General features: G+C 45.8%; 1 protein-coding gene across 1 annotated transcript in view; it reads left to right on the forward strand.

The window, feature by feature from the left end:
* The window catches only part of LOC140389828 (spermatogenesis-associated protein 16-like), a 370,821-nt gene that overhangs the window by 263,916 nt on the left and 90,089 nt on the right, over window positions 1-16,816 (forward strand). The gene's annotated exons all lie outside the window — the stretch shown is intronic.

Consider the following 16,816-nt stretch of genomic DNA (forward strand, 5'->3'; position numbering starts at 1 on the left):
TCTTCAGACCTGTCATTTTTTTGGCCAATTTGTATGCTTCTTTCTTGGATTGAATACTATCTCTAGTTTCCTTTGTAAGCCAGGGATTGGCCACCTTTCCCATTTTACTTTTGTGCCAGACAGGAATAAACCATTGTTGCAGTTCCCCCATGTACTCCTTGAATGTTTGCAATTGCCTATCCACTGTCATCCCTTTAAGTAATGTTCCCCAATCAATCAAAGCCAACTTGTGCCTCAAGTTTCCTTTATTAAGATTCAGGACCCTAGTCCCAGAATCAACTACTTCACTCAGCACCTTGATGAAAAATTCTACCATATTATGGTCGCTGATCCCCCAAGAGGCCTCGCACAACTAGATTGCCAATGATTCCGTTCTCATTACACAGTACCCAGTCTAGGATGGCCCGTTCTCAAGTTGTTTCCTCAATGTATTGGTCCAGAAAACCATCCCGTATACACTCCAGGAATTGCTCTGCTACAGTATTATTGCTAATTTGATTTGCCCAATCCATATCCAGATTAAATCTCCCATAATTACAGATCGCAAGCATCTCTAATTTCTTGTTTAATGCCATTCCCAACGTCACCCTGCAGATTGGGGATCTATATACAATGCCCAATACCGATTTTTGCCCCTTGGTGTTTCTCAGCTCTACCCATACAGATTCTACATTGTCAGAGCTAATATTCTTCCTCACTATTGTGATAATTTCCTCTTTAACCAGCACTGCCATTCTACCACCTTTTCCTTTTTGTCTGACCTTCATAAATACTGAATACCCCAGGACATTCAGTTCCTATCCCTGGTCACCCTGCAGCTCTGTCTGTGTAATCCCGATTATATCATACCCGTTTACATCTATTTGCACGACCCGTTCATCCGCTTTATTGCAAATGCTCCGTGCATTAAGGTGCAAATCCTTTTAAGCTTGTCGTTTTAACATTACTTGTCTCGCGCCTAATATTTTTCACTGTGGCCGTGTTTGAATCTGGCTCTTGGTTTCTCTATCACTTTTCTTATTCCCATTTCTATCTTTTGTTTTTGTTCTCGTTTCCTCCTCCTCGCAGAGTTTCGCACCCCGCTCCTCAACCACTCTAGCAAATACTCCCCCTACAACGTCAGTCTCGGTCCTGCCCAGGTATAACCCACACAGTTTGAACTGGTCTCACTTCCCCAGAAACGGTCGCAATCCCCCAGGAATCTGAAACCCTCCCCCTCACACCATCTCTTCAGCCACGTATTCATCCAATATATCCTGCTATTTCTAGTTTTGACTAGCACATGGCGCTGGTAGTAATCCTGAGATCACTACTGTTGAGGTCCGACTTATCGACACTCTTCCCAACTCCCTATATTCTGCTTTTAGAAACTCCTCCCTGTTTTTTTACCTATGCTGTTGGTATCAATGCGTACCACGACCACTGGCTGTTCACCCTCCCCCTCCAGAATGTCTTGTAACCACTCTCGGACATCCTTGACCCTTGCACCAGGGAGGCACCATACCATCCTGGAGACTCATTTGCAGCCACAGAAACACCTATCTATTCTCCTTACAATTGAATCCTCTATAACTATTGTATTCTCACACTTCTTACTCCTCCCCTCTGCAGCAGACCCAACCGTGGTGCAATAAATTTGGCTGTTGCTGTTTTCCTTGGAGAGGTCATTTCCCTCAACAGTATCCAAAATGGCCTATTTGTTTTGCACGGGAATGACCACAGGAGATTGCTGTACTGCCTGCTTGGCTCTCTTGCTCTTCCTGGTGGTCACCTATTCCCTTTCTGCCTGTGGAGTCTGAACACCACTCTGTACGTGCTATCCACGACACTTTCCGCCTCACAGATACTGCACAGTGTCCCCACCTGCTGCTCCACGTCCAAATCCTGGGCTTGCAGGAGCTGCACATGCGGGGATCCTCAAATCCCCCAAGCTTCCCCTACCCTTTTGTGAACCGTCTCCTCTCAGAGCAAGCCAATTGTGCTGGAGAATCACGCTCCGTACATTCAGCCCGGCCACATCAGGAGCCCCTAGTCTCCAGATCCAGACCCCTGCAGGGAACATTAGGGAGATTGTGCTCAGGTGCCCTTCCCTGATCCACACATTCATCCTTTGGTCATAAAGATATCCCTAGTGCTGAAGCCCAGCTCGCGTGTTTGATTGTTGACTGCTGTCTCTATAGTGCTGATGTTTCTAGAGTTCAGGCAAAGTGTTCAGGCTTTGAAGTTTGATTGAAATGCAATGCAATAATCAACATCTGAGAATTGCACCCAGAGAAGCCATTTTGAGTAATATTTTTATTTATTTTTTTCAATTTAGAGTGCCCAATTCATTTTTTCCAATTAAAGAGCAAATTAGCATGGCCAATCCACCTACCCTGCACAACTTTGGGTTGTGGGTGCGAAACCTACACAAACACAGGGAGAATGTGCAAACTCCACATACACAGTGACCCAGAGCATGGATCGAACCTGGGAGGTTCAGCGCCGTGGGACAGCAGTGCTAACCACTGCACCACCATGCTGCCCGTATTTGAGTAATATTTTAATGGCATAAACGGTCAACATTAACAAAGATTTGAAAATTGACTACATAATATTCCACACAGCACACTAACCATTAATTAGCAAGGAAATGTCACCGTTCCATATTGGTACCAATACAAAGCTATCTCAGCTCATTTTCAGGAAAAAAAAAACACTGTATTACCCCTCGCAGATTCCTCAACAGAAATGGAGGATTAGCCTGAGAATGTGTTATCATGTTCAAAACTTTGACGTAGAAATGATCGGTTTATAAATGTGTGAATTGTTCCAAGTATCAGTGCCATTTTCCGTCCAGGAGCCGCAGCTATGCAGGCCTTCCCACACGGCCCAACCTCACCGGAACCAAATCCTGCCATCCAATTATTGATTGATTGGTTAACTTGTCACATGCACCGAAGTACAGTGAATAGTATTTTTTGGAGGCCGAGGGATTGTGCACAGCACATACACGGTAGCCAAAAAGAATAATCGAGAAAGTACATCGACAAATAGTTCTACATATTCTACTGGTGTTCAAGGTGCAGTTGAACATCTTGACTTTCAGCGTGTTTAACCTGCGGTGACGTATCAATTACATGGAGCACTCAAACCAGCAACAAAAGTGTAAGGAATTTGCAAAAGCATTTCTCCAATGGCGTTAGCAGCTGGCCCATTTGAAACAATGTTGTGCATCAGGTCCTGCAGCGTCCTCTTGCTTCAAACCAGAAAAACTAGGAAACAACAACAGCAGGTATCTACAACCACCAGCAGGAGCAAGCAGCAAACACTACCTGCAAATATTTTAGTTTATTGACAGTATCAAAATACAAAAGTCAATACAATGAGGACACGATTCACTTGGCACCCATGACAGTATCACAATACAAAAGACATTACAATGTGGACACCAATCACTTGGCACCCAGAGCGCACTCACTCCCGACCTACACCAGCAGAAAGATTCACCAGCCGAGCCTCACCGGAAAAGGCTGCTCCAACATGGAGCACGGTGGAGGAGAGAGAGAAAACCATTTCCCCCCACCCACCCCAGCATCAGGCCTACATTGGTGGGAGGGTGCTAAGAAGTGACTTAAACCATCGGAAAACGACAGATATGCATCCAGCAGAAGAAGGAGAGAGAAGAACCCGCCCCCTCATCAGCACCGGCAGCATGCAGCGAAAGAAAACATAAAACAGGCAGGAATATAACAAGGACACCAGCTGTATACCAAAGACAAAATCGAGACAAAAAACAAAAAGAATATACTGCCAGCTGCCGAGTCAGCACACACTCCCAGCCCCGCGGCCCCAACAGCAGACCTACTTCGGTGGAAAAGCGGCCAATGCGTTTACAGGAAAGCTTGTGTGTGAACATCAGTGTGTGCATATCGGCGAGTGTGCGTGTATAAAGAGTACAGGCGTGAATGACTGCTCGTGCGCACCATTTAGAGTGCACATGCATGACAGCAAGCAGCATAGACAACAAAAAAGGCTATGCCGACATGGGACACAGTGGAAGGAGAGAGAACACCCCACCCCTTCTCCACCACTGGTAATTTGCCAGGATCCAGGACGTAGAAGTGAGGGGGTCACAGCAGACAAGCACACAGCCGCCAGACAAAAGAGCAATACACCGCCAACTGTACAAAAACATCTCACCCACCCCACCCCCTCAGCCCCTACAGTGGACCTGAATCAGTGGAAAACCGCTTGGTAAGCCAACGACCAGAAGGCCTCACAGAGCTGGAACATAATGGAGGAGGGAAAGAGAGAGAGAGAAAGTGAAAACCATCTCCCCTCTCCAGCATCTTCCAGTGACTCCCAGGCTACAGAGACAGGAGGGCCTGTAACTGGTAAAAAAGATCATCCGCAGTTACATGGTATCCATGATATAATTCCCCACCCCCCTCCCCCCCGACAAACATAGACCAAACACAGTGCAAAAGGAAGCAAAGGAACAACAGGGACCCCCACGGCTCCCATAATGGGAGCAGCAGATGGCGAATCCGGGCTGCGCAGTCGAGCCGAGCCGCCACCCCTCCTCCTGCAATATTGGGGCCTGGTCTTCCATCAACTCCCTGTCCGAGGACTGGACTACAGGGACACAGGGCCATTAACAGCTGACCCAGAAGTTCACAGAATACACAGTCAACACACAAAACAGGCTTTTAAAATAATTCACAGTCTGATCGAGCAAGCCCTCCTGCATCCTTAGCCTGATAGTAGTCCTGCCAAATTCTTCCTCTCCTTCTTTCTTCCTTCCCTGCATCCAGAAAGCAGCATGTAAGCCCAAGGGGAAGAGGTAGCAAGCAAGCAGAAAAGGCAGCCAAAAGTAGCAAACAAACTCTCAGCTACAGCAGCCTCCAGACATTTGCAAGTCACAAACAGGAGCAAGCAGTAAACACAACCTGCAACTGGTAAGTGCTCTCACAACTAACAAGGCCAATTCCTTATTAGCAATAGCCTTCAGCTGTGAAGCTAGAGGCTGCTCACAATAAAGTGACCTTCAGCATATAACCAAGAACAGGGTTCTGCCCTGGAAGTTTATGGTAGGACAGACAGCTGCACAGTTGGTTAGCACAGTTGCTTCACAGCTCCAGGGTTCCAGGTTCAATTCCCAGCTTGGGTCACTGTCTGTGTGGAGTCTGCACATTCTCCCGTGCCTGTGTGGGTTTCCTCCGGGTGCTCCAGTTTCCTCCCAAGTCCAAAGATGTGCAGGTTAGGTGGGTTGGACATGATAATTGCCCTTAGTGCCCAAAAAAGGTTAGCTGGGGTTACTGAGTTAAGGGGATAGGGTGGAGGTGTGGGCTTAAGTAGGGTGCTCTTTCCAAGAGCCATGCAGACTCGATGAGCCGAATGGCCTTCCTTCTGCACTGTAAATTCTATTGCCCTAGTTAAGAGTATCCACAATATTGCAAGATGGTTTGAAGGCCTCACAGATGAAAAGCTCCACACCCCCTGGCCTGGAATGCTTCAGCCCCCTGACAAAGTCTATCCCCCCTGAGGGGACTCCCCACTTCCCTCCCGAGCACAGGGGCAGTAGTTCCAGTGCCCTTGGGCTGCGTGCCCGAAAATGAAAATGGCTACTCATCTCCGTTCCCCTCAGCAGCCATTGTGCCAGTTTCATGTTTTTAAAAAGGAATACTAAACGACACCCTCGTGATTTCTGCCTGGGGAGTCAGTTAATTCCCAGGATGCCATTACATTCAACATCAATCTCACTAATTAGATGGTAATTATGCAAATTGTGGTTAATGACATGTTCACTGTCTTGTTACCTGTGTGGTAGGTAACTCGTGCTACTCAATCCTTGGTTGATGGTGAGGTCTTCTGAATCTCGATGAAGACTCAAACTCATCCAGTAACAACAAAGGTTTATTGAGTAACTATAACAACAAGTGCATGAGTTCTTTACTTTAACTTTGATACTAGTGATAAGGTTAACAAGATCTAACAACAGTTACTATACGTAACTCCACCTAGCTATTCTGATTATTGCCCTGATCACAGTGCACCAGAGAGAGCGAGAGACTGCCCAAGACCCAATGTGGCTGCCCAATGCGGCCCTCTAGTGATCATGTGATGCTACTGATTACTCATTAACCCCTTGTGTACGTGCACATACAGAGATCACTACATCCCCCCTCTTCCTTGTGTTACATATTTTCTGTATGTTGAAAAGAAAATTGAACAAACATAATGAATTCAGTTAACTGGAGACAGGTAAGACAAATAACGCTGTGTACAATCTGTGATGGTAATGATGACTTCAGAAAGCCAATCAATGTTTAAAGAGTCCAATCTTAACAAGAAAATTTGTGAGTCCAAACTTTATGAATTTGATCAGTTGGGTTGCTTTCTTCTTCTGTCGTCGAGGTGGCAATGTTGATGTCGTCATTTTGGTGAGAACATCATCAGTGTTCATGTGTGTAAGTGACCAGCAAGTCATCTTGATGTATTCAAATGGTCGAAGCAGCTTGTTGTCAGCCTCGGACTTTTTTATTTGTGTTTGCGGTATTGACTCCGTACGTCCTCGTTCTTGAAAGCTGGGTTGGTTGCTTGCTATGGTGCAGATATGAAATTGAGAGATTTGTTGTCATGGAATGTAATAATCGTAGTCTTACCACTGTTTTGAACTGTGCTGGTACATTCTCCTTTATGTGTGGAGTTGTGACATGATGTACAGGTCGTTGTTTTATTGTTGTTTTTGTGGCTTCTGTCTTTGTTGATACCGTTGTTGGTCTTGTTGTTGTTGTTGTTGTTGCAGTTTTGCTCTTACTGACTGTACCATGTGTATTATTCGAGTCATACTCAAAGGTGTTTGTGTCAGTGCCCTTTTTGGTAGCCGATGTTTCGTTGAGCGTTTTTTCTTGAGAATTGTGAGAATGATCTGATGTTGTATTGATGTTGGTGACATCAGTCATTTGTGGTGGATTTGATTTCTCTCCTTTGCTTCCTTGGTGCTCCTCTTCTGGAGACATTTCCGGTACATTTGAATCACCTTTGGTTTCTTGGTGCTCCTCTTCTGGAGTCAAAATCTACAAGATTTCAAATGACGTGGTCTCACTGGACCCAAGAGTAGACCTATTCTGTACTTCTGTACAGACGAGCTGAGATCTGTCAGTCTCGTTGTGATCCTGCACACTCTGTATGTTGAGTGTGATCACTTTGTCACTGTTTTTACATATAGTGGGTAGACATTCAATGTCTTCTTGTTGGTTACATGAGCTGGGTAGACTTTCATAGTCTGCTGCTGGTTGCTCATATAAGGCGGATAGACTGTCATAGTCTTCCTCGTGCACTGTTGTCAAACCGGAGTCTTTAATTGCGTCCATTCTGGAGTCTGTCAACGAGCTCGCTGTGGAGGCCGGTATTACTCCCTCTGTGGAGTCGATCTGTGCTCTCTGCGTGGCGTCGCCTTCTTCTCGGATATTTGACATGTGGCTGCCATCCATTGTATCGACGATCTGCCATGTCGTCATGACACTGGATTCCTCTACCATGAGACTCATATTGAACTTGGCACCCATGTTGTTGCTGCAATGATCATCAGATCCGGTGAACTCATCCATGGCTGAGTAGCATTCGTCAGCGAGCAAATCATCTCTTCTTGCTATGGATGTGTCATGGTGCTCCATTTGTCCAATGAGGAACTCATCTCCTGAGTAGTCATCGTCAATGAACAAATCTTTTGCTCTGGATTTGTCATTGTGCTCTTCTCTTTGGGTGTTGCAAAATGCTTGTTCCAGGGTGGTGCGGCGGTAATGTTTAACTGTGGGTGGACGCTCAGGCTTCATTCTGTCACTGGAGGAAAACATTTTGTGTTTTGTAACTTTAAAACTCTTGTTGTTTCTTTCGGGCATTTCGGATGAGGCGTGGTGACTGTTATGCAAGGTTCCTCAGTTGATTCAACCGTGTCCACGCCGTATGAGTAGTCACAGGCTAGGTCATCATTTTCTAATAAGTAATAACCGTAGGTTGGTTTATGTTCCATTGATGCAACATTCCTAACATCGCAGGGCCTCAGTTTTTGTCCTGTGGAAGTCATGTGTAGGACAGCTCTACATTTAGAGGCATAGTGATTGTATCTTCCACACCTCAGGCACTGTTTGCCCAAAGCCGGACATTGCCCTTTTAAATGGGCATGTCCGCAGTGAAGACACGTCATCACGCTGTCCCGCCACGCTTGCACATGCGCAGTAGTTTTGTCATCCGGTTCCAATTTTCGGGCAAACTGCGCATGTGTGTGCCACTTCCAGGTTCGCGCGCGCGGGATTGCCGGTGGAGGAACGCCTTCTAGATGCCTGGGCCACCATTACCTCGTGGTGGAGGCCTTGTTCCCGGTGAGTAAATTGTTCATACTGTGCTTCAGTAATTTCATGAGCAGAGCATTTTTGAATGGCCATTTCAAGGGTCAGGTTTCTGTGTTTCAGGAGAGACTTTCTGAGTCCCTCATCAGAGATGCCACTGACAATTTGGTCTCTGATGAGGGAGTCACGGAGGTTTTTATAATTGCAGGATTGGGCCATCAGCTTTAAGTCAGTGACAAATCTGCTGAACGATTCTCCTGATTTTTGTAGCCACTTGATGAATTTAAAGCGTTCAAATGTCTCATTAACCTCAGATTTGCAGTGGTTGTCGAATTTTTTTATAATTATGTCCAGTTTGTCCTTGTCCTCCCCTTCCGCATAGGTGAATGAATTATATCTATCAATGGCCTGTTTCCCTGCCACAGATAACAGGTAGGCAATTTTTTAGAATCTGGCGCAGCAGTCATGTCCTTAATTTCCATAAATAGATTAAATTGTTGGAGGAATATTTTCCAATTATACTGGAGATTACCAGAGGTTCTGAGTTCCTGTGGTGCTGGAAGTGAGCCATCTTACCGTTTTTTTCTTGCCCGAGAGGTCCGAGTGCTGCGAAGACTTCCGTGGTCGAATATCTATCCAAATTTTTCTTCTCTTGTTGTCTAACCTTATCTAACTAGTTCTTTTAAAGCCAACACGCCTGGTACCATGTCTTGTTACCTGTGTGGTAGGTAACTCGTGCTACTCAATCCTTGGTTGATGGTGAGGTCTTCTGAATCTCGATGAAGAAGACTCAAACTCGTCTTCTTTGTACAAAGGTTTATTGAGTAACTATAACAACAAGTGCATGAGTTCTTTACTTTAACTTTGATACTAATGATAAGGTTAACAAGATCTAACAACAGTGATTGTACGTAACTCCACTAACTATTCTGATATTGCCCTGATCACATTGCACCCGAGAGAGAGACTGCCCAAGAACCAATGTGGCTGCCTTTTATACCCCCGTTGGTCCGGCCCTCCAGTGATCATGTGGTGCTACTGATTACTCATTAACCCCTTGTGTACATGCACATACAGAGATCACTACACTCACCATTATTCGCCATTAGGAGCAGGCCGGTTAGATAACAAACTGATTCGCGCCCAGTAAGAATCTCGATTTTGGCCTTTAAGCAGTGTGCCGAGATCTTCACCGGGTGCAACACTGTGGTTAAATTGTGCCCAAAAGTATCTCCTGTGATGTGATGTTGAACATTAGGTGCTGCTGACTGTCTCTGTGTCCTTCTATCGCACTCTCCCCTAGGTGCTGCTGACTGCCTGTCACAATGTCCTCCTCTTGCCTCTCTGATCCACCAGACATTGGGTTATATGGAGTTTCATCTCCAAACTCAGTGGCCTTGGCCTCGGCTCCTCCCTCTGTGACTGGATCCTGAACTTTCTAACCCACAGGCCACAATCAGTAAGGATAGACAGCAACACCTCCTCAACGATCATCCTCAATACCGGTGCCCCACAAGGCTGTGTCCTCAGCCCCCTACTATACTCCATGTACACTTATGACTGTGGCCTAAATTCCCCTCCAACTCGATTTTCGAATTTGCTGATGACACCACAGTATGGGCCGGATTTCAAACAATGACGAGACAGAGTACAGGAATGAGATAGAGAATCTGGTGAACTGGTGTGACGACAATAATCTCTCCCTCAATGTCAACAAAACAAAGGAGATTGTCATCGACTTCAGGAAGCGTAGTGGAGAACATGCCCCTGTCTACATCAATGGGAACAAAGTGGAAAGGGTTAGAGCTTCAAGTTTTTAGGTGTCCAGATCACCAACAACCTGTCCTGGTCCTCCCATGTCGACACTATAGTTGAGAAAGCCCACCAATGACTACTTTCTCAGAAGACTAAGGAAATTTGAAATGTCACCTACGACTCTCACCAACTTTTACAGATGCACCATAGAAAGCATTCTTTCTGGTTGTATCACAGCTTGGTATGGATCCTGCTCTGCCCAAGGCCGCAGGAAATTACAAAAGGTCGTGAATGTAGCCCAATCCATCACGCAAACCAGCCTCCCATCCATCGACTCTGTCTACAATTCCCGCTGCCTCAGAAAGGCAACCAGCATAATTAAGGACCCCACGCACCCCGGACATACTCTCTTCCACCTTCTTCCGTCAGGAAAAAGATACCAAAGTTTGAGGTCACGTACCAACCGACTCAAGAACAGTTTCTTCCCTACTGCCATCAGACTTTTGAATGGACCTACCTCGTATTAAGTTGATCTTTTCTCTACATCTTGCTATAACTGTAACATTATATTCTGCAGACTCTCCTTCCTTCCCTATGTACGGTATGCATTGTTTGTACAGCATTCAAGAAACAATAGTTTTCACTGTATACTAATACATGTGACAATAATAAATCAAATCAAATCAAATGGCCCACATACCTGGCATCACATTGACACTGAATTCATACACCATGTTGTTCATTTGTGTGGTAGGCAAAATATCTTTTTGGCCTGATGTTGGCATCCTAATAATGGAGATTGCCACATGTGTTGTTATTGCATAGTGTGTGCCATGGCTATCTGCACCTGTTGCTCAAATTTTTCAGACACCTTGGGCGGGATTCTCCAACCCCCCACCGGGTCGGAGAATCGCTGGGGGTCGGTGTGAATCCCGCCCCCGCCGTCCTCCGAATTCTCCGGCCCCCCAAAAATCGCCCTGGCGTGAATCGCGCCGCCCGCCTCGGAGAATGGCGGGGACCGGCGCGACGCAATGGGCCCCGGGGCCACACGAATTCTCCGGACGGCGATGGGCCGAAGTCCCGCCCATTTAATGAGGGTCCCGTCGGCGTAAATCAAGGTTGGTCCCTACAGGCCGGACCCAGCTCCGTGGGCGACCTCGAGGCGAGGCGATCTGGCCCCAGGGGGTGCCCCCACAATGGCCTGGCCCGTGATCGGGGCCCACCGATCCGCGGGCAGGCCTGTGCCGTGGGTCACTCTATTCCTCCGTGTCAGCCTTGTACCGATCCGCGATGGCCGACGCGGAGATGAACCCCCCCTGCGCATGCGCGGGGATGACGCCAGCAGATGCTGGCACTCCCGCGCATGCGCCAACTCGTGCTGGCCGGCGGAGGTCCTTCGGCGCTGGTTGATGTGGCGCCAAGCCCCTTCCCGCCAGCCGGGGTGGCGCAAACCACTCCGGCGCCATCCTAGGAGGATTCCGCACCTTTGGGGTGCCTCAACGCCGGAGTGGTTCCCACCAGGCTTTGCGCCGTTTTTTCCAGCCCCGACGATTTGCGCAGAACCCCGCCCCTTATCCTTCCAGGATAATCGGGTAGATTGGGCACTTTTCAGGACCTCTTTTTTTCAGCAATACCTAAGTTTTATTACATGGGATTACATAGGATACTGAAAATACAGAAACAGGCCATTTAGCCCAACAAGTCAATGCTGGTGTTTATGTTCCACTCAAACCTCTCCCAATCTTTCCTCATCTAAATCTATCATTGTAACCCTCTATTCTCTTCCCTATTATATGCTTGTCTATGTATACTATTCACTTCAGCCACTTCCTATGGTAACGATTTCCACATTCCCCCCACTCCCCAGATAAAGAAGTTTCTTCTGAATACCCTGTTGGATATCTTGGTAACTATATAACATTGAACACCTCTTGTTATGTTCTTCCCTGCAATCAAAATCCACTCCATCAAAACTTTTCCGAATTTAAAATACCTGTTAGGTCACCCGTCAGCCTTTTTCCAGGAGAACAGAGACCAAGCCAGTAAATGTTTTCCTGATATATATACTCATTCATTTTGGCATCATCCTTGTGTGCAGCCTCTCCAATGCCTCTTTTCATAATATAGTGACCAGAAATGCACAGAGTCCTTTAAATGTTGTTCAAGGTCAATACAAGTTTAGCATAACTTCCCTACTTCAATTCTGTCCAAGACATAACGGCTTTTCCTTTATTTCTATGACCTTGCTAACCTGTGACACAGTGATTGGTGTATTTGTACTCTGAGATCTCTTTCTTTGTTTTTCTACCCATCCAAGGCCCGTACCTTCAAAGTAATAAGTGACCTCCCTATTCTTCCTCTCAGAATGTTGTGCTACCGTACATTCATGTGTTAAACTTCATTTGTCACTTACTTGCCCAGAGAAGAGATCAGTCATGGTCTGCCAGCGGGAACAGAGAATCCCAACGGCAGGAGAATTCTGGCCAATATCTATGCAAGTAATTATTTCAATCCATGCTTGAGAGACTGAGTGGTCATCAGAAACTCTGCTTGAAGTACCCAAGGCCTTTCCTGGAAAGAAGAAAAATTGCATGCCAAAGTCTTAAGCTCTGAAAACAGCCATTCTGTTCACCCCCTCACTTTACTGGGCACCTGTAGAAAATGATTTCTGGGAGGCCTGCAAGCTGTTCATGAAGAACTTCACCATAATAAAGCTTGGTCAACTTATTAATGAGATTTACATTTTGGACTTGAATAACTGATCATTAGACCACTCTTTTGATAGCTTGCAGCTTCTTCAATTAATTCTGCACACTTTGGTGCACAGCTCCCACTAGGTTGCTAACTGTGATTAAATGTTTCCTGGGATTTAATCATACAGCTTTCCCTCACAGTCCATCCAGTAGGCAGGCCAACACACCCATCCTTGTGACGCACTGCCTTCCTACACCAATTGAAAAGCACAAAGACCCATCACCCAATTGGATAACGCTTGACTGTCAGACAAACAATCCTTATTTTCAATATTTTTATGGCTGATAAAAAGAAATATTCAAAGAAAATGAGGAACGAAAATAATTTCTTTTAATGTCTCAATGATCTTTCTCCAGGACCTTCAATTCCTGGAGACTCCAGGCCAATTCTGGCGGGTTGACAACTCTAGCTCCCACAGCCACATTCCTACTACCACCACCTAGCAGCTGACAGGCAGTTCTGATCATGGACATTGAACTAGGACTAACAATGACTAAGGTGGATCTGGAGGAGAAGGATTTTTTTGTAGAAGGAGGATATGCAAGCCAGCTGCATAACGGCAAAAGAATTACATCATAGAACCCAGCCATAGCTACTCAGACATGATAGATGAAATCTGTCTTCACCATCTATGATTCAGCAAGATGGTAGTGACAAACAAGAGCATGTGTCTTCAGGCTACAACCAGGACAAGTGCTGTTAAAGTCACTGCTCTATTGTACTTTTATGTTACAGGCTCATTTCAAGCCACAACTGGTAATAGTTCTCATTAAGTTAGATCTTTGTTACCTTGTGCATAAAGTAAGTCACTGCAGCCATGTTTGCCAACAGAAAAAAGAAAACCTGCAAGAGACCTGTGGAATGAGAGGCTTTGATTATGAAGAAGTGATCCGGATGATTTACAGCACAAATATGTCTGCGAGGGAATCGGCATAAATATAGTAGCTGATGCTGTGATGTCACTGAGGAGCAGCATGTAGATGACAAAGAGTAGGGAGACAAAGATTGGTTCTTCGGTGAACCAAGAGAATCAGAAAGAGAAGCCCATTATTGCAATTAAATTTTCCTGGATAATAGTTCAAAGAGTGGGATAACGGTGCTGATACACAAAGGTAGCATCATGAACTTGGGATTCCCCTCAGAATGACAGCGCATTCTATAGCATCAAACTATGGGAAGAAAACATATACCTACTCCAAAGCAGGGGTATCCAGCAAGCAATATTAGTAGGGGGGGGAGGAAATTACCAAACTATTTCTGTCAGAACATTTGTTCTAAGGACACCACATTTTCCTTTAATTTCATAATTCAGACTTATTCAAAACAGATATCTGGAATTTCTGTGACTGTTCTCCCAATCTCTCACTGTACCTTTGGCAGAAATCCCAGACAGCGTAAACAGTCTACCATCATTTCCCTGGGGTTTCTACCAAAGTTATGGCACTAAAATGGGAGAACTGCCACTGGATGTCTACCCTTCAATTTCTTTTATAATTGCAGTATGTCGAAGGCACCAACTTGTGTGCAGTTTTGGTCTCCTTATTTGAGGAAAGATGTAAATTCATTTGAGGCGATTCAAAGGAGGTTTATTAGATTGATACCTGGAATGAGCAGATTGTCTTTGAGGAAAGTTTGGACAGACTGGGCTTATTTCCATTGGAGTTTAGAAGATTGGGGGTTGACTTGATTCAGATGTGAGGAGAATGTTTTTCTCTCAGAGGGTTGAGTGACTTTGGAACTATCTGCCTCAGAAGGCGGTGGAGGCAGAGGTTACTGTATATTTTTAAAGCGGATTCTTCTCGGGCAAGAAGATGGGAATGTAGAACTTGAAATACAAATAGATCAGCCATGTTCCTATCGAATGGCAGATCAGACTTGAGGGGATGAATAGCCTACAATCCGCTCCTGTTTATATGTCCACATGTTATGAATGAAAAAAAAGAAGTCAAGTAAAATAAGACTTTCAGCTATTTATTATGGTCCACTACAGTCAGAGGAAGCAGAATAATCTGAAACTGCAAACCTTCTTTAGAATTACCATTATGACAGTTCCCCTCCAAGTTCTTTGTGAGGTTTTGCTGATTTTTGTTTGGATGAACATACTCTCCATACTTCCACAATCCTCGGTAGTAAAATGGAGGGTCAGCTGTGGCTCCTTGTTAAACTTGCCTTGGAGTTGGAATACTGTAGTCCCACTCCAGAAACGTGGAAGTGAAAGCATAATTCAGGCGCAACATCAGTACTCATGAGTGAGTGCGGCATTGATGAAGTTATCATCTTTCAGATGAAACAACATGCCAAGGCCCTGGACTCTCCTTAATCTGGTGGATGAAAACAATCCGATGGTGCTTTTTGATAATATAAGGAAGTTTTCCCCCAGTGTTCTGACCAATATTTAGTCTTTCAACCAACATTGTTAAACAAATTCTCGTATCTATCGATCGATCGATATATCTATCTGTCTGTCTGTCTGACTGTCTGTCTGTCCGTCTAACTATATATCGATCTATATTTATATTTATCTATCTATATATCTATCTATCATTATCTCATTTATACATTGGACATTGCTTTGCACAAATTGGCTGCTATGTTACTCGAGGGCTCAATCTTGTGGTGTTAGTGGTCTTGGCTGGAGAGTCAGCAAGTGAATGGAGATTTGGCTGCAATGCCAAATGTTCCATTCTGGCTCGCAGCGGGTCCTGCCATGGACGGGACTTGTGAATCCCACCCATTGTGTCTCTTTTTGGGAAGGCCTGCTGAACCACACTCCAATCAGGCACGGCAGACCACTGGTGGGACTTCCCTAGGAATTGAGTCTGCAGACGGAAGTCTTGCTTACTCGGCAGCTTTTGCACTCAGCAGTGCCAATGTGGAGACTGTGTTGCTGCTGGAAGGACAGGTACCTAAGTCCCAGGATCGTGGAGGACCCAAGCCACAAATCAGTATGTGGGAAGGGAGTTTCGCAATGTGTTGGTCATGGAGAGAGAGGGACAGTGGAGGCCGGAAGTATGGCAGGGGGTTGGCTCTCAGTAGGACGGCATGGTGGCACAGTGGTTAGCACTGCTGCCTGGGCGGCACAGTAGCACAGTGGTTAGCACTGCTGCCTCACGGCGCCAAGGACCCGGGTTCAATCCCGGCCCCGGGTCACTGTTCATGTGGAGGTTGCACATTCTCCCCTGTGTCTGCCTGGGTCTCACCCCCACAACCTAAAGAGGTGCAGAATATATGGATTGGCCATGCTAAATTGCCCCTTAATTGGAAAAAAACAAGAATTGGGTACTCTAAATTTATTTTAAAAAGAAAAAAAAAAACACTGCTGCCTCACAGTGCCAGGGACCTGGGTTCAATTCCAGCCTTGGGTGACTGTCTGTGTGGAGTTTGCACGTTCGCCCCGTGTCTGCGTGTGTTTTCTCTAGGTGCTCCAGTTTCCTCCAACAGTCTAAAGATGTGCGGGTTAGGTGGTTTGGTCATGCTTAATTGCCCATGGTGTCAGGTGGGGTTACTTGGTGCTCGTTCAGAGGGTCGGTGTAGACTCAATGGGCTGAATGGCCTCCTTTTGCACTGTAGGGCTTCTATGATGTCCCTTCCGCGTGTCCAGTCCCTCATTCATGCGCAGATTGCCTTTGATTGAGGGACCCCTGCCCGAGTTGAAAAGCATCCCTCGCAGGTTCACCTGTCGCGCATGCCATATGGTGACAGGCCGGCTTGCAGCTGGTTTAATCCCAGGGCTGGTGGGTTGAGGCCATTAAGTCGTCATTAATTGGCTACTAAAGGACCTCACTTGGACAATCAGCCATGGGCTTTTCCACCCAGAACTTTAATTCTGGTGGAGGCAGAAAGATGGCAGGGTTCGGTGCACCATCACAGTACTGAAATAAATCCGCCTCCAAGCAGAATCTGCCTAATATTACACCAGTGACTGCACCTAAACATAGTTAATTGACTGTAAAATGCTTTAAGATACACTGAAA

Source organism: Scyliorhinus torazame, chromosome 14, assembly GCF_047496885.1.
Source record: "Scyliorhinus torazame isolate Kashiwa2021f chromosome 14, sScyTor2.1, whole genome shotgun sequence".
NCBI classification, from domain to species: Eukaryota; Metazoa; Chordata; class Chondrichthyes; order Carcharhiniformes; family Scyliorhinidae; genus Scyliorhinus; species Scyliorhinus torazame.